Consider the following 14123-nt stretch of genomic DNA (forward strand, 5'->3'; position numbering starts at 1 on the left):
CATACTGTTCTGCTACCCTGACCATTGTGACACATGTGGTGTGATGGTACCTGCTGCTGTCAAACAGTTACACAGGGTGACTCATATGGCATATTACCTATCTGACTAACATTCAGCAGGGGTATGTGTGACATGTACTCATGGGGAGTCTTGCTTCTTAACACTGTGTGGTTTATTGCAGGGTATGTCTTATCTGTGGGTAGGAACCTTTACCTCCACATGTGCTCTCTATTGCAGTGGCACGGACGACACACAGCAGTCATTTAGGTTGTGGATGGTGTGAGGTGTTACTATGGTTGTTGGACATCTGTCATGGGTGTGACTTAAGTATGTAAATCCAGGAGTGGTAACCTCTATGTGGGTAGTATGTGTGTACTCTGTGGTGTTGTCAGTCACTGTGCATTGGTAATGTGTTTGAGTGCATTGTCACAGTGTTGTACATGTCACTGTGTCCTTCTCCATATCTGTAGCTGTCATGTGAGGTACATACCATGGCAGCCATTATGTGGTGTGGAGGGGTACACTGACCTACATGTCCATAGCTGACACACCATGTCTGCTGACACATACCATGTGCAGGTATTCCAGGAATAGTGTGCCACTGTGAATATCATTGGGGGACTATTGTACACATTTATGACCCTGTTCACCCCTGACACATGCAGTGGTGGGCAGCCAATCACATATCTGGTGGTTACTGGTGTAGGTGATTTGAAATGGGGTATGGTACTCCAGTTTTGACACTGGTGTTCACTCCATGCCTTTGTCACCAGGCACCTGTTGCAATACATCTGTACACATGTGCCTCACTCAGAATATATATACATCTCTCTCTCTCTCTCTCTATATATATATATATATATATATATATATATATATATATATATATATATATATATATATATATATATATATATATATATATATATATATATATATATATATATGTCTGTATACATATACACATATATATATTGATGTACATATATTGCTATAGATATGGAGAGGGGTGTGACAGAGAGGGGTGAGAGTGACAGAGGGGTGGGACAGGGGTGTTGAGGTCGTCATATACAGTCATACCTGTAGATAGTCAGATCTGTCTGTCTATGTATATGTATCTACATATATCTATATCTGTATGTGTGTATTACATATATATGTTTGTACATATTCTATCTATCTACATCTGTCTATGTATTCCTACATCTCTCTCTATGTATGTATACATATATGCATATTATATATATATATATATATATATATATATATATATATATATATATATATACATACATACATATTTTGACATACATACGTATCCATATGATAGATAGGTATATCAACATGTTTGTTTACCATACTGTATACACACACTAACATACTGCTAAACATACATAACTGTGAAACCTACTTTGTACATTGCACTACAACCTACATTCAACCTACATTGATATGTGCACATAGATGCTCTCACATACAAATGTATGTACAGCCTTCACTGATAGTTGCTGTATGTCCCCTGCCCTTTGCACATCTTCATATACATATGGATACAGACCAATGACACATATGGAGGGTTCACAGTATGTAGACCTTTATAGTATTACTTTACATTACCTGTGTTTGTCACAGCTGCTTGTGTTGCCATCTGGTTTTGTGTCCTGCTGCTCCACTTGCCAGTTGTCAGCTTTCAGGTGGCTGTTGCTGACCAGTTTTGTTTGTGTATGTTTAATTTTGTTTTTCTCTCTCTGTCTCTGTCTCTCTCTCTCTCTCTCTCTCTGTCTCTCACTTCCTCCTCAGGGTGCAATGAAAGTATTGCATGTGTGGACTGGGAGTACAGCATGCTTTTGTAGGTATCTGCATATGTCCATGTGATGGCCTCTGCACCAATTGTTAGCCAGCATTTGCTAATTGCATGCAGCCAGTTGTGTACTGATTGCAGTTCTCACTGTGATTTCAGAACAGTGCTATAAAAAGGTATGTGAGATAGGCGTAGCCCTTTCAGATTTTAAGGGCAGGGACCATGCTGGTATGCTGTGGACAATGTTCTGTGAGTGTAAAGGTTGGTATCTCTCTCATATTTCCAGCTGTGTTGTAGATTAACATTTCTCCATTCATTTCTCCAGTTTCCTGTACTAACTGTGTATGTACACTGACACCTACGACTACTACTACTGTTAATGTGTGTGTGTGTGTGCTTTCCTGTGGGACATGTGGTGTAACTGGTGTATAGCAGTGGCTCTTGCACTTTGTTGCTATGGCTTCAATATTTGCCCTTTACAGTCACTACTTGTATGCCTGCTAGGTGTCCTGACTGTAGTGTGCTGCTGTGGCTTTCCTATTTTCCATGTACATTCACACCTTGGAATGCTTGCTATATCTGCTAGGGTGTTACAGCATGCAGTGTGGTCTGGCCATGGTGTGGGCCTTGACATCTATTAGGGTATTTGAGTATGCTGCTGAGCAGGCCCCAGAGACTCTCAGGTGCATCTGTTATCTGCCTCATGGAATGGTACATATCAGTGGGGTACACCCATTAAATTGTCTGGTATGCTGCAGTTGTGACTGTGGGATAGCATGAGCATATGTATTACTACACGGTTTCTGCCATGCAAGTGGTGCATACTTTCAGGACTTCATAGTTACCATTGCATGTGTTGTAACACCTTTCTGCCTACTGTTTGTACATTTCACATGGAGTCTGTGGGGCATCCCTGTAACTCAGTCACTGTTGCTATGTCTAGGCTCTTAACTATTCAAATATGGTGGTGTCAGACCTCTCATGTGTACAAATATTTGCAGGTTGTCCACATTTCTGCCTCATATTTTGGTCAATATCTCATGCACAGCTTTTTCTGGCAAATCACTCTGGGCTCAAGTCAGAATATAGTGACAAACATTTAAGTTTCAGACTTCATACCCTTCCAAACATCCCACAAAATGCAGAACCTGTTACTCTCTGAACTGTCTAAGTTTGTTGTAACATTATTTGTAATGTGTCCCTGGTTTTGGCCCTTTGCTCCACATATTTTATTACTTGGTCCGGATGTGTTCCTGTAACAGGTTGTGGGGTATGGGCAGTGATTATCCTGCTGTGAGTATGTGTGTGGCTTGCAAGGTGCTACAGTGACATTATTACCTACTAGCTACCAACTAGCATGGCTGTTTCTGTTCACACACTACTATCATAGATATCCACTAGATTTGACAGTAAATATACATGACATGCTTTGTGTACTACACATCCTATATTCCCTTTACATTCATTCCTACTATTACATGATATATTTATTTTAGCACAATGTTCTTGTATAACAGTCATGGCTTAGTGGTAAGTCATGCAGACTACTGTTTCCAAGGTCCTGGGTTTGGGACTGACAGTGGGATTTTATTTTGCTTTTGAACTGACTACAGGACCTGTCAATCAGAGTGACTAAGGCACTTTTAAGCAGTTGTAACCGGGTTAGCGCTGGTTTGCGTGGAGCTCACGCATGCGCACTGGCGTTCAGCTCCGCGCACACCCGCTTACAACCGCTTAAACGTGCTTACTCTTGCGCACACCCGCGCTATTTTCTTTGAAAGAAATGAAAATGGGGAGACAGGAAAGTGGTGAAAAAGGGGTCACAAAGAGGGTAAGACAGTAGGGAAACAAGCTCGGGTTTTGCAGGAGGGATGTAGGTAAGGCCCATAGCTGCCCATTTCTTCATCAGCAACAGCTGTGCATATGTATGTAATTTGGTGTGACATTTGAAACCTTCCACCCTGAGAGAGTTGTCAGGACAACAATAATACTTGTTGTACAGCCAATTGTAATTGATAGTTTCCATGTCCAGCAGACATATGTGCGGAATGGGCAGCTATGTATGGGGCGTAATTTTTTTGTGGGTACAGAGTGCCCTTTTTTTTTTTTTTTCAGGTGAGAGTGGTATGTCAGGTGAAGGAAGTCGGTATAGCTGGGGAGGTAGGTTGGGTAGGTCAACAGACAAGACAAACAAGACGCATACAGGGGTGGTGTATGACACGTGTGGGGGGGTTACACAATTGACGGGGATGGATGTTTGGATATCCAGAGCCCATGAGCCCACAGATGGCAACAGTGGAACTGATATCCCCACCCATGGGCAGTTGCCACTGTTCCTTCACTGCCCAGGACGGGGCTGTGCTGGGGGCTGTGTAGGCTGGGCAACAGGCATGCCCGTAAGTTGTGCCACCTGTGCCTCAAGCTGGCGTAGGGGCCCAAGAACAGAGTCCTGGATCTCCCTACGCACCACAGTCCGGACGCTACGGAGGGTGAGTGGTGGTTCTCCTCTGGCCACACTTGCAGAGGGGGGACGGGCCCCATCCCCTGCAGCGCTTCCACCCGCAGGTGGCACAGGGCCACCGGAGGAGGGTCCAGACTGGGCACTAGTGCCAGGTGCACTCGCCAGCTGAGGTGGGAGAGGTGGGTCTGCTGGAACCCGCCTTCCCTGTCATCCTATGTTTTGCATTATGTCATGACAGTTTGGGTTAGTAACATACAATACCATTCGCAATTAGTTGTAACAGCATGCATTAGTATTCCCATTAACCAAACACCCAGATATTCACACCATTGAACAGCGAGCATAACACATGCATAATTTGAACAGCAATACACAGTCCAACAACATGCAGGGTTGATTGATGGCAACAGGCCATCAGGTTTGGATGTATGAACAGGGCAGATGCATCAACGTACATGCAAATATTTATGACCCAACAGGACAAATGTCCAGGGGTGTTAATTGTGATTGCACATACCAATTTCACGTGGAATGGATTATATGTGGTTATAGGGTGGGGTGAAGAAAATATTATTAACACCTTTCAATACCAATACATATGCTGTACATTTCTAATAGCTACAGATATATACACACTACTGTTCTAACTACAGTTTCCTATATGATAACTACTTCAATTTGGTGATAGGACTGTTACTGCTACATCAATATACATTTTATTGTTATTCATACACATTCATATCTGGCTTTGTTCAGCTACATCATCCTGCTACATTTGCTTTATATAGCTATAGACAACTGTGGATGTTTGATATTTCAGACAATCATACTATCTGCATATTGCAGACTGAGAGCAACATATCCAGATTTTGGGATACACATTCCAGCTGCAGCAACACTTTGAACACATTTCGCAGTTTGGTTCTACTTGTCACATTCATTTCATTCTGTACTGACTGCAGTATACTTTATTCAGGGTTATTACTACTTTATTGGTGGATTCATAACTCTTTCTCACACTCTCTCACTTGTTTTCATTTTACTATTCAGGATGGTACTTACTTCTAGGCTTTATTGACATGTTTTACCTGTAGTTATTACAATCCTTTCCAGCAGTCTCACTTCTGTCATGTTTCAGTATTTCAACAGGGATATATTTCACACATGTGATTTGCTCATCTTCTGCAGCTGTACTTTTCAGCCTGCTGCAGGTTGTGTACTATTATATTACAGGTGGGGCATCTTTATTTCAGACTTTATTTCAGACATTTTCATTTTTCTGTTTGGATTACAGACTGCAACACACTTTTGTAATCAAGCAATACTTGCAAACACTTTTACACTGTTACTTGCACATTTTATTACTTAGTGACTACACTGCACTCTTTTGCTAACTGTCATACTTTTATATTTCTTTACAGTTACTGGGAGTGGATTACTGACCTGCCTGGTGGCGCAACCGCACCAGCCTATCGCCATAGGCTCTGCGGTTCGCAGAACGGACACCTGCAGCTGTAATATAAATGAAGTAATATTGGAATACACATCTCCATAATATCAGCTAATTTAATTTCTTACATACATAATTAAATGTAACTTACTCAGTAGTGGGGCGTTGGGCATTTGCCGGGCCTCCTGGATCCAAAGGTTCAATTGGTCCTGCTTGCATCTCTTCAGGTCCGCATGGTGGTGACGGACCTGCTCACCAGTCCTTGGAATCCCTGTGGCACTGGTGAGATCATGAGCCAACCGGTCCCACGCCTCAGCCCTATATGCTCCCCACAGGACCTGGCCCTGCATGAGTTGGGCCTCATGATTGTGGACTAGGAGCCAGACCATGTATCTGGACTCCTCAACGCCCCACCTCTGTGCTCGAAAGCAACTACCCTCACCTACTCCTGACATTCTGGCTGCAAGTCAGTTCTACAATCGTTTATGCTGTGTATTCCCGCCTATGGGGCTTATATATGCCATTTTTCCCGCACTTATCTGTGATTGGCCATTTTGGAATTGTATCAACTTCACAAAACCTGCTTTGTCATGCTCCACTTTCTATTCATTCCTATATATTTGCTATTACTGCATTTCTAAGTACAGCTGTCATGGCTTAGTGGTTCAGTACCTTGACTATGGTGCATGGTATCCTGGGTTCAAACCTGGCCACTGCTTTTTATATTTTATGACTGTCTAGACAGGCTAGGGGGTGTGTCTGTGTAAAGGCAGTTTTGTTACAGCTTGCTCAACGTTGCCCGTCGGTTAGCTTGTTGGCGCGGTGCGCAGCTCCGCGCAAACGGGTTATGCTGGTTTACGCCTCATTTGGCTGTCAGCACGCATATTACGCTCAGCTCAGCTAGGGGCACACAGTTTCAGCGTGATAAACCATGGCTCACCTACGGGCACTCATTTTGCACCTGTTGAACCAATGCTCACCTACTGGCACTCATTTTGCACCTGTTAAACTGCTGCTCACCTACGGGCAGATGCACTCACCTTGTTAAACTGTAGCTCAGCTATAGGCACATCTCACATTTTTTATTGTTTTGTTATCTCACATTTATTCAAAATAAATGGACTATTTCATTATATTTTACATAAAATATGATTTTATATGTGTGCATATTTGTCAGGGACTTGTTTCGTGCTTATTTTACTAAAAATAAAAATTGATGTTGTGGGGGCTCGAACCATGGATGCCTGCTCTTCAGCCAATGTCTCTACCACTACGCTATTGCTTCTTGGTTTACTTTGCATATTTAGTTCTTATATGCTTTTCTACTGACTGCTAACTGTGGCTAAACTACGGGCACGCCCGTGCAAACGTGCACACTCACGGGCAAACATCTTTACGATTTAAAAAAAAATATATAACATGTTCATTTATATATTTTATGTTCATAGTGTGTGGGGGCATGTGTTGTGTTGTGTTTATTCACATTTCCATGGCCTCTGTCGTGGGTGTTTACTTTGGGCACTTTTACTCTTCTGGGGGCGTGTCCGCTTGCAGGGTTCGGCCTATGGACACGCCCCCTACTGTCTTACACGGACCGTGTTAGCCTTAGGTGTGATTCAGCATGCCCTCATGCATATGCATGACATGCTGACATCACACCGTTTAACTGCAGCCTCCGTATAAGCCATGTATCTCTTACACGGAGGCTTCGTGAATCCTGCCCAGGGTCTATCTCATGAAGGTACTCACCAAGACTTTAGGATGAATTCAGGTCCAGAAATAGTGCTCTACTTTGCTTGCTGATTTTATCACCTCTCCATTTGGACTCAATTCAGTCTGGTTGTATAGCTTGGGAGATGATCAGCGAGACAGTTAGACAATGTATCTGAGGAGGTGAATTTGCTAGTGTCCGATACTAGCATCAAGTCTAAAATGGAATTTGATGTCTTACTCTAATGTGCAGGACTATTTAATTAGTTGTTCAAAACCAAATAAGTTCATTCTAGATGTAGGGTAGTTGAGTTTATGTCCAATTAACTGACATTCATATCACCTAGTAGTAATATTTCTTGTGGAATTTTTATGGATATCCAATGTAGGGCATCTTCCAGAATAGCTGGATTGTTACCAGGAGGGATGTAAACAATAAACAACAGAAATACATATTTGATTATAATTGTTTAATTTCAGGAAAGTTATAAGAAACTCTGCTGAACTGAATGTTGGTATTGGTTTGTTATACGGGAACTGTGGCAGTTGTTGGGAAATATTAAAGCAATACTACAACCGTTACACATGATATTATATCCAGGAAAAGTAATTCTAGAGTCATTTATGTTGGTTTAAGCCAAGTTTCAGTTACTGCAAAAATATCAGGTTTATGTGGGCAAAGCAGGCATGTAGTTCAGCATTTTTACTTCTTACGCTTCTAACATTTATGGCAGCAAAGGTTAGATTATCGGGATTGGGAGTTGACTGTTGTAGGGTTAGAGTAGTGTGTTGAAGAGGATTCTCTTGATGTTCATTGCGATAAGTGGGGCAAGGATTAGGGTGAATGTTTCCAATTTTAGTATATCAGGGAATTATTGATACTTGTTTTTCAAGAGCATTTCCCTACCTAATTTTGTTTTGGTTTGAGTTGAAATGGAGTTAATACATCTATATCTGGAGTAAAGGTGAGGTGCATCATTAAATAAGTTTGGGGCAGTGTGGAGAGTGTAGGGAAGAAGGCAGCACAGTGCTGCAGCAGTTAGCATTGTCATCTGATAGCAAGAAGTTATCAGGTTCGATTCTCAGGTGGAGTGCCTTCTGTGTGGAGACTGCATGTCCTCCCTTCATTTGTGTGGATTTCCTCCATGTGCTTTTTTTTCCTCCCACATTCCAAATACATGCATTTGGAGTGTTTCTCCCCAGGCCTCTGCTGAAAATGATCTCTGTCCCAGTCGGATTTTCCTGGTAAAGAAGTAGTAAATAAAATAATAGATGGTTGGGACAGAGTTGGTCATATGTTGAGAGCTATTATATAGTTATGGTAGAATGAAGGATCGCCCTGTAACAGGAAAAGAATAGAGGCCAAGCTGAGTAGTAGCACTATTACATTAAAGGAGCTGCATATCATAGATGCCAGGTAGTTAGGAATTAAGGAACAAGAATGAAAAAGAAGATGTAGGGCAGAAGGATATTTAGTGGTGGTGGAGTCTCAAAGCTTATAGATGGTACGTAGGAAAGAGGTGTTTTTCACAAAGGAAGAGAGTTAGACTGTCCCAGTATCTTCTCTAGAATGGAAGTAATAGGTCAAATTATAGCAGAGAGTAATTAGTTTATAGCCACTACAAAGCAATTAGCAGAGAGGTATGAAGAAATCTGTTAGCCAGGAAGACTAAATAACTGCAATATAGAGTGCAATCTACTGGTCAAGTGAAGGACAGTGGCCAACTTAATATGTGGACCTTAGAGTGCAAGGAGAACTCTGTCAAGGGGGGTGTTAAATAAAAAAAAAACTATTTCCAGCACAGGTAGGCATGTATTTGACTATATGAAGTTAATACACAGCAAGGTTCTACAAGTTAAATTTGCTTACGTTGTACAAAGACTAAATCATCAGTTAAAAATGTTTGAGAGTTGACCATTGTGCCAGACATTGAGCAGTATCTGGATTGGATGTACTGACCCCAGGCTATTGTACAAATAAAAAATTCTCAGTGAAAATGTTTGGGACTTATCCTTTGTGAAAGAGTGTTAGCAGTATCTGGGTCAGATGTAGCTACCAAAGGCTATTGTACAAAGACAAAAATTCTCAGTGAAAATGTTTGGGAGTTGGACCCTGCAGCAGAGCTTCAGCAATATCAGGCTCAGATGTATTGACCACAGGCTCTGCAGTGTGATAAGCTGGTGACTCTTTTGCCCTCTTTGGGGCTAAAGGAGAATACTGATATATTTTTTTCTCAGACTTGTAATGGTCTGCAGACTAAACGCCCAGTTCTTAACTATAAACCTATGATTAGCCAACAAATGATTTCCACATTCAGGACAGTGTTAACCAGTCTGACATGTATGACACATCTGGCAGCAGACAATGGCATGCAATTCATATCTACACATTCCAGACATTTGCTGAGGGGTATGGTACTACATCAAATTGCTGAGTCTGGGTCAAAACTGCTAAAAAACTTCTTCAACAAGCAGATCATCACAGCAGTCTCAAGACATATCCATGTAGATCTCTCACATTTTAATTTGCCATTCCACACAATGCTACAGGAGTAGATCTTACAGAGGTAATGCTTGGAAGACAAATCTGAGTCAGCATACCTCTCTTGGAATTTAATACTACAACCATTCTGTTTGAATCTGTCATAGGAAATTAATTGAGAGCTAAATATTATTTTAACATTTTCTTTACAACAGATAATATACCAACAAAATTTTGTTTAGCTTTCAAACAGGCCAACCATTGCTCTTTATGTTTGAAGGGGGACAAACAGGGATACAGTTGATGATGCAGTAAAAATAAAAATCCAAGGTTCGACATGTTGCAGATTGGGAACAAAATCATTATGAGATGCTGCTGGAGATGCATCCAAGTCATTCTTGAAGAGTTTCAAAGTGAAAACATGAAAGCATGCATCTGAGAACCATATCCAAGTGAACAAGCCAAGGGTGATGATTTTCTTAGTCAGAATGTTCCAATTCCTTCAATGACTCTGCTATAACCTGCTATCTAAAACAAAGATGGAAGTCCCTAACCCAATGCCATTAGCCTAATGTAGATGTAACATAAACTGTTCTAATGCGAGACAACTCAGAAACTTATTAAAATCCACCAAGGCCAAATTTGAGGCAGAAATATCAACACAAGCCCATTCACAAGGACTTTTTGTTTATGTTCCTAATCTTAAAACATAATGTAGCAATGTGCTCAGTTTATTTTGAATGATGTATTTATACACACTGAGGCTGAAGATATACCTATCCTACTGGCCGATAAATTCAACTCAAAATGAACCCCCTTGACCCTCCGCCTATCCCAAAAGTTATACCTGAAACTGCCTTATCTCCAGCTATCACAGACAAACAAGTCCTGAAAGCACTATCAAAAACTATAAATTCTCCATTGATGATATTGCTGGATGCATCTTAAGTAGCATGAAGCAAAATTTGGCCACCGCCCTGATGATACTCTTCAACCCCAGTTCTCATATAGATTTTCTAATAAGTGAACAGAGAACAGCTAGATTCATTCTACTGCATAAGTGAGGACCTTACACAGACCCAGGCAACTGCAGATGCATAAGTCTAACCATGCATAAGTCTATGCATAGCCATGGAAACACTTAATATGGAACTAATCAATAAGAACATAGGAAATCAACAAACACTGGTCCAAGCTCAATCTGGATTTGTCAAGGGCAGGCCATGCTTACTCAACCAAATGGACTTCTTTGAAAAAGTCACCAATGCAATAGATGAAGGTAAAACAGTGCACACTATACCTCGATCTTGCCAAGGCTTTTGACATCATCCCCCATTCTTGCCATACCGCTCAACCTCTTAACCCAAAAATTGTGGACAACGCCTTGCATAGTGGGGGTACAAAGACCCAAAAATAGGGACATATTTGAAATGTTTCTTTTATAAACATAAAAAGTTGCTAGAATAGCAATGTATGCATTAAACTGCATTTTCTAAAGGATATGAAGTCTGAAACTCAAATGTATGACATTATAAATTAATTCCTCAGATCTACCCAGTGATTTGCCAGAAAACCAAACATCTTATGTGGAATAGACAAATAGTTTTCTGGCAAAAATCTGGACATTCTGCAAAAATCTGGCCAATTGAGAGGTATTTCTTTGGCTAAGTAAGTTTGCAAGTGACTGCAAGCTAGGACCAGTTACTGAATCTCCAAATGACTTAGCCATCCTGCAGGAAGGTTTGTCCCAAACAAATATATGGTGCCAGAATGATGGACTGAAATTAAATGTGAAAACATGCATTATGATATCCTTTGGGAAGTCATCTACCCCAAAGAACTACCACATTAATAATATAGCTCTGAGAATTTACCCAGTTGTTCCAGATTTTGGAACTGTGGACTCCTAACTTTCAATCAACATATCCACTGTCATAAGAAATTCTTTATGTATTGTGAAATATATAAGCAAAGGGATTGCAACCAGCTGAAGAGATGTCATTGTCCATCTTTAATGTGCCCTCATTAGGCCAGTCATTGAGTATAATGTCCCTTTGGAAAGTATCTGTCCAGACACATGCGACTACTGGAATACCCAGAAAGGCATCTTACTAAAAAGATAAAAAAGGATACCAGGTCTAAATAATATGTCCTACATCAACAGCCACAAAGCCTTGCCACTATACCCGGTATCCTGAAGATTACTAAGTTATGACCTGTGTCTGGTACATATGGCATACTTCAACCCAGTACTAATGGACTTACTGCACACCACTAAGTCAAATGGCATCAGTATTACTTGGTCCAGGGATCTAAACCTATTCTGTAACATCAAAAGAATGGTTTGGAAGGACAGATATATTTCACACAGGATAGCATTGCTCTGTAACACTCCTCAAAATGTAAAAAAAAATCATCCTTGTCCTTATTCATGTACAACTGGGATCTAGGAGTAAAAAAAGAAAATTTACCCAGGAATGCCCCAGTACTACTAATGGATTGAAGCAGCTTGTAGACACATTATCCTACTTATGAGTCCCCTCAAATTATATATTGTATGATCCCAGTTATTCTCCCCAGGTGTAATTTAAATACATCAGCCATGGGATGGGCAAGATCAATCTATCTCCAAACAGGATCGGTGAATTCAATCACAAAAAGGGAAATTAGCTACACTTAAAAATGGCCCATATCTATGAACCTATGAACCTGTGACACTGGACAGGACTTAAAAAACATTAGCCATTTGTCTAACTCTTTTTCCTCCCCATGTTTGTATCTAGCAAGAATAACTTGAATTGTATGAGAAGTCAGACTACCCACTGCTTCTGAAAGTGTAATCATATCCACTAAACAGATAAGTGACTGATTTGCTTTTCCTGACTATATTTGCACAGTACTTTTGAGAATTACTTAACCACACTGGAAGCTGCTATTGAAATAATAACTATTAAAAATGTATAAGATATGAGATGGCCATGCCCTGGCCCAGCAATCAAGGAGCCTCATTCCTTACCACTAACACTGGGGAGGGCATCTCGTATAAGAGGAAAGGATAACAATTACACACAGTAAAGTACAATTTTCCTTAAGTGCACACAGAGATCACAGTCAGTCTGGGGCTGGTTGCTCCCTTGCTCCCAAGGTCTCCAATAAGACTCCCCACTGGCACAGCTATAGGGTCCAGATCTCTGCCTAGCTGGCAAGCTAACCTCCAGTACCCTCTCTGTCCCACCAGTGCTTCGTGTCCCTGCCCAGGTAGCTGCCACACCACACACACTTTGAGATAAGTATTTATACAACTTCACAGACACTCCTGGGAAAGGCTGACACAGATTCCCCAGTTGTGCCCCTTTACCCAGACTATACAGTAGTAATTACTGCCACCACCAGCTTATATTTATCAGCTACCCATAGGGTGTCCAATTATTACTGTGAAATATTATTATTCAATTGGTAAGCGTGACTAATCAGTCTAAGGCTTATTAGAGTGGCCTTGTACAATAAACTATTTAAATATGCAATGTACTCTAGAGCTTAACTTAACTCTACACAAACCAGCCACAGGTAAAAGGCTTTTAAAAATATTTAATAATAAATAATTAAAAACACAAGACAATACTACTACTACACCACAGTGCTATCCAAGACTTCAGCTAGTAAATGCAATATTCAGTTGTATGGGGGTCATCATGTGATTGCTGGTTAGATTTTTAAATTGGAGGTAGTTTTATGTGTAAAATGTTCTGATGAAGCCCTTTATTTTTGTGGGATGAAAGTGCTCAGTCATTTTTCTTAGATAAAATATTGTCTGCATATCCTGAGGGCTGCTAGCCTGGCATTTTCATTATTATTGATTTGAGAATAAAAGGGTTCTTTCCTCGGAGAGAGAGAGGTAGTACAGATTTTGCTCACAGAAGAGTTTGGTAGCTTAAGAATCTTGCTGGAATAAATCATTGCTAAAAGGTTTTACTCATGTATCTCTGAAATGACTAAATCCTTTGCTGTAGGCACAGAAATAGAGGCATTTTAATTGTTCTCCTTTCCATTTGGTTTCTTCTTCATTACTACTTACCAAAACCTTTGTGAGGTAGTGGTACTTGGAATGGTGATCAAGGGAGTGTTGAAAGTTTTATCAACAAATTTAATTTAATAGCTAGTACAAATGTTTCTGCCACTATACCAAACACTGCTCGCTCTGCTTATGTTCTTTGCAGAT

General features: G+C 40.7%; 1 long non-coding RNA gene across 1 annotated transcript in view; it reads left to right on the plus strand.

The window, feature by feature from the left end:
- The window catches only part of LOC122799904, a 210262-nt gene that overhangs the window by 123035 nt on the left and 73104 nt on the right, over positions 1–14123 (plus strand). The window lies entirely within an intron of this gene.

Source organism: Protopterus annectens, chromosome 4.part0, assembly GCF_019279795.1.
Source record: "Protopterus annectens isolate FY-2018-M chromosome 4.part0, PAN1.0, whole genome shotgun sequence".
In the NCBI taxonomy this organism is placed as follows: Eukaryota; Metazoa; Chordata; order Ceratodontiformes; family Protopteridae; genus Protopterus; species Protopterus annectens.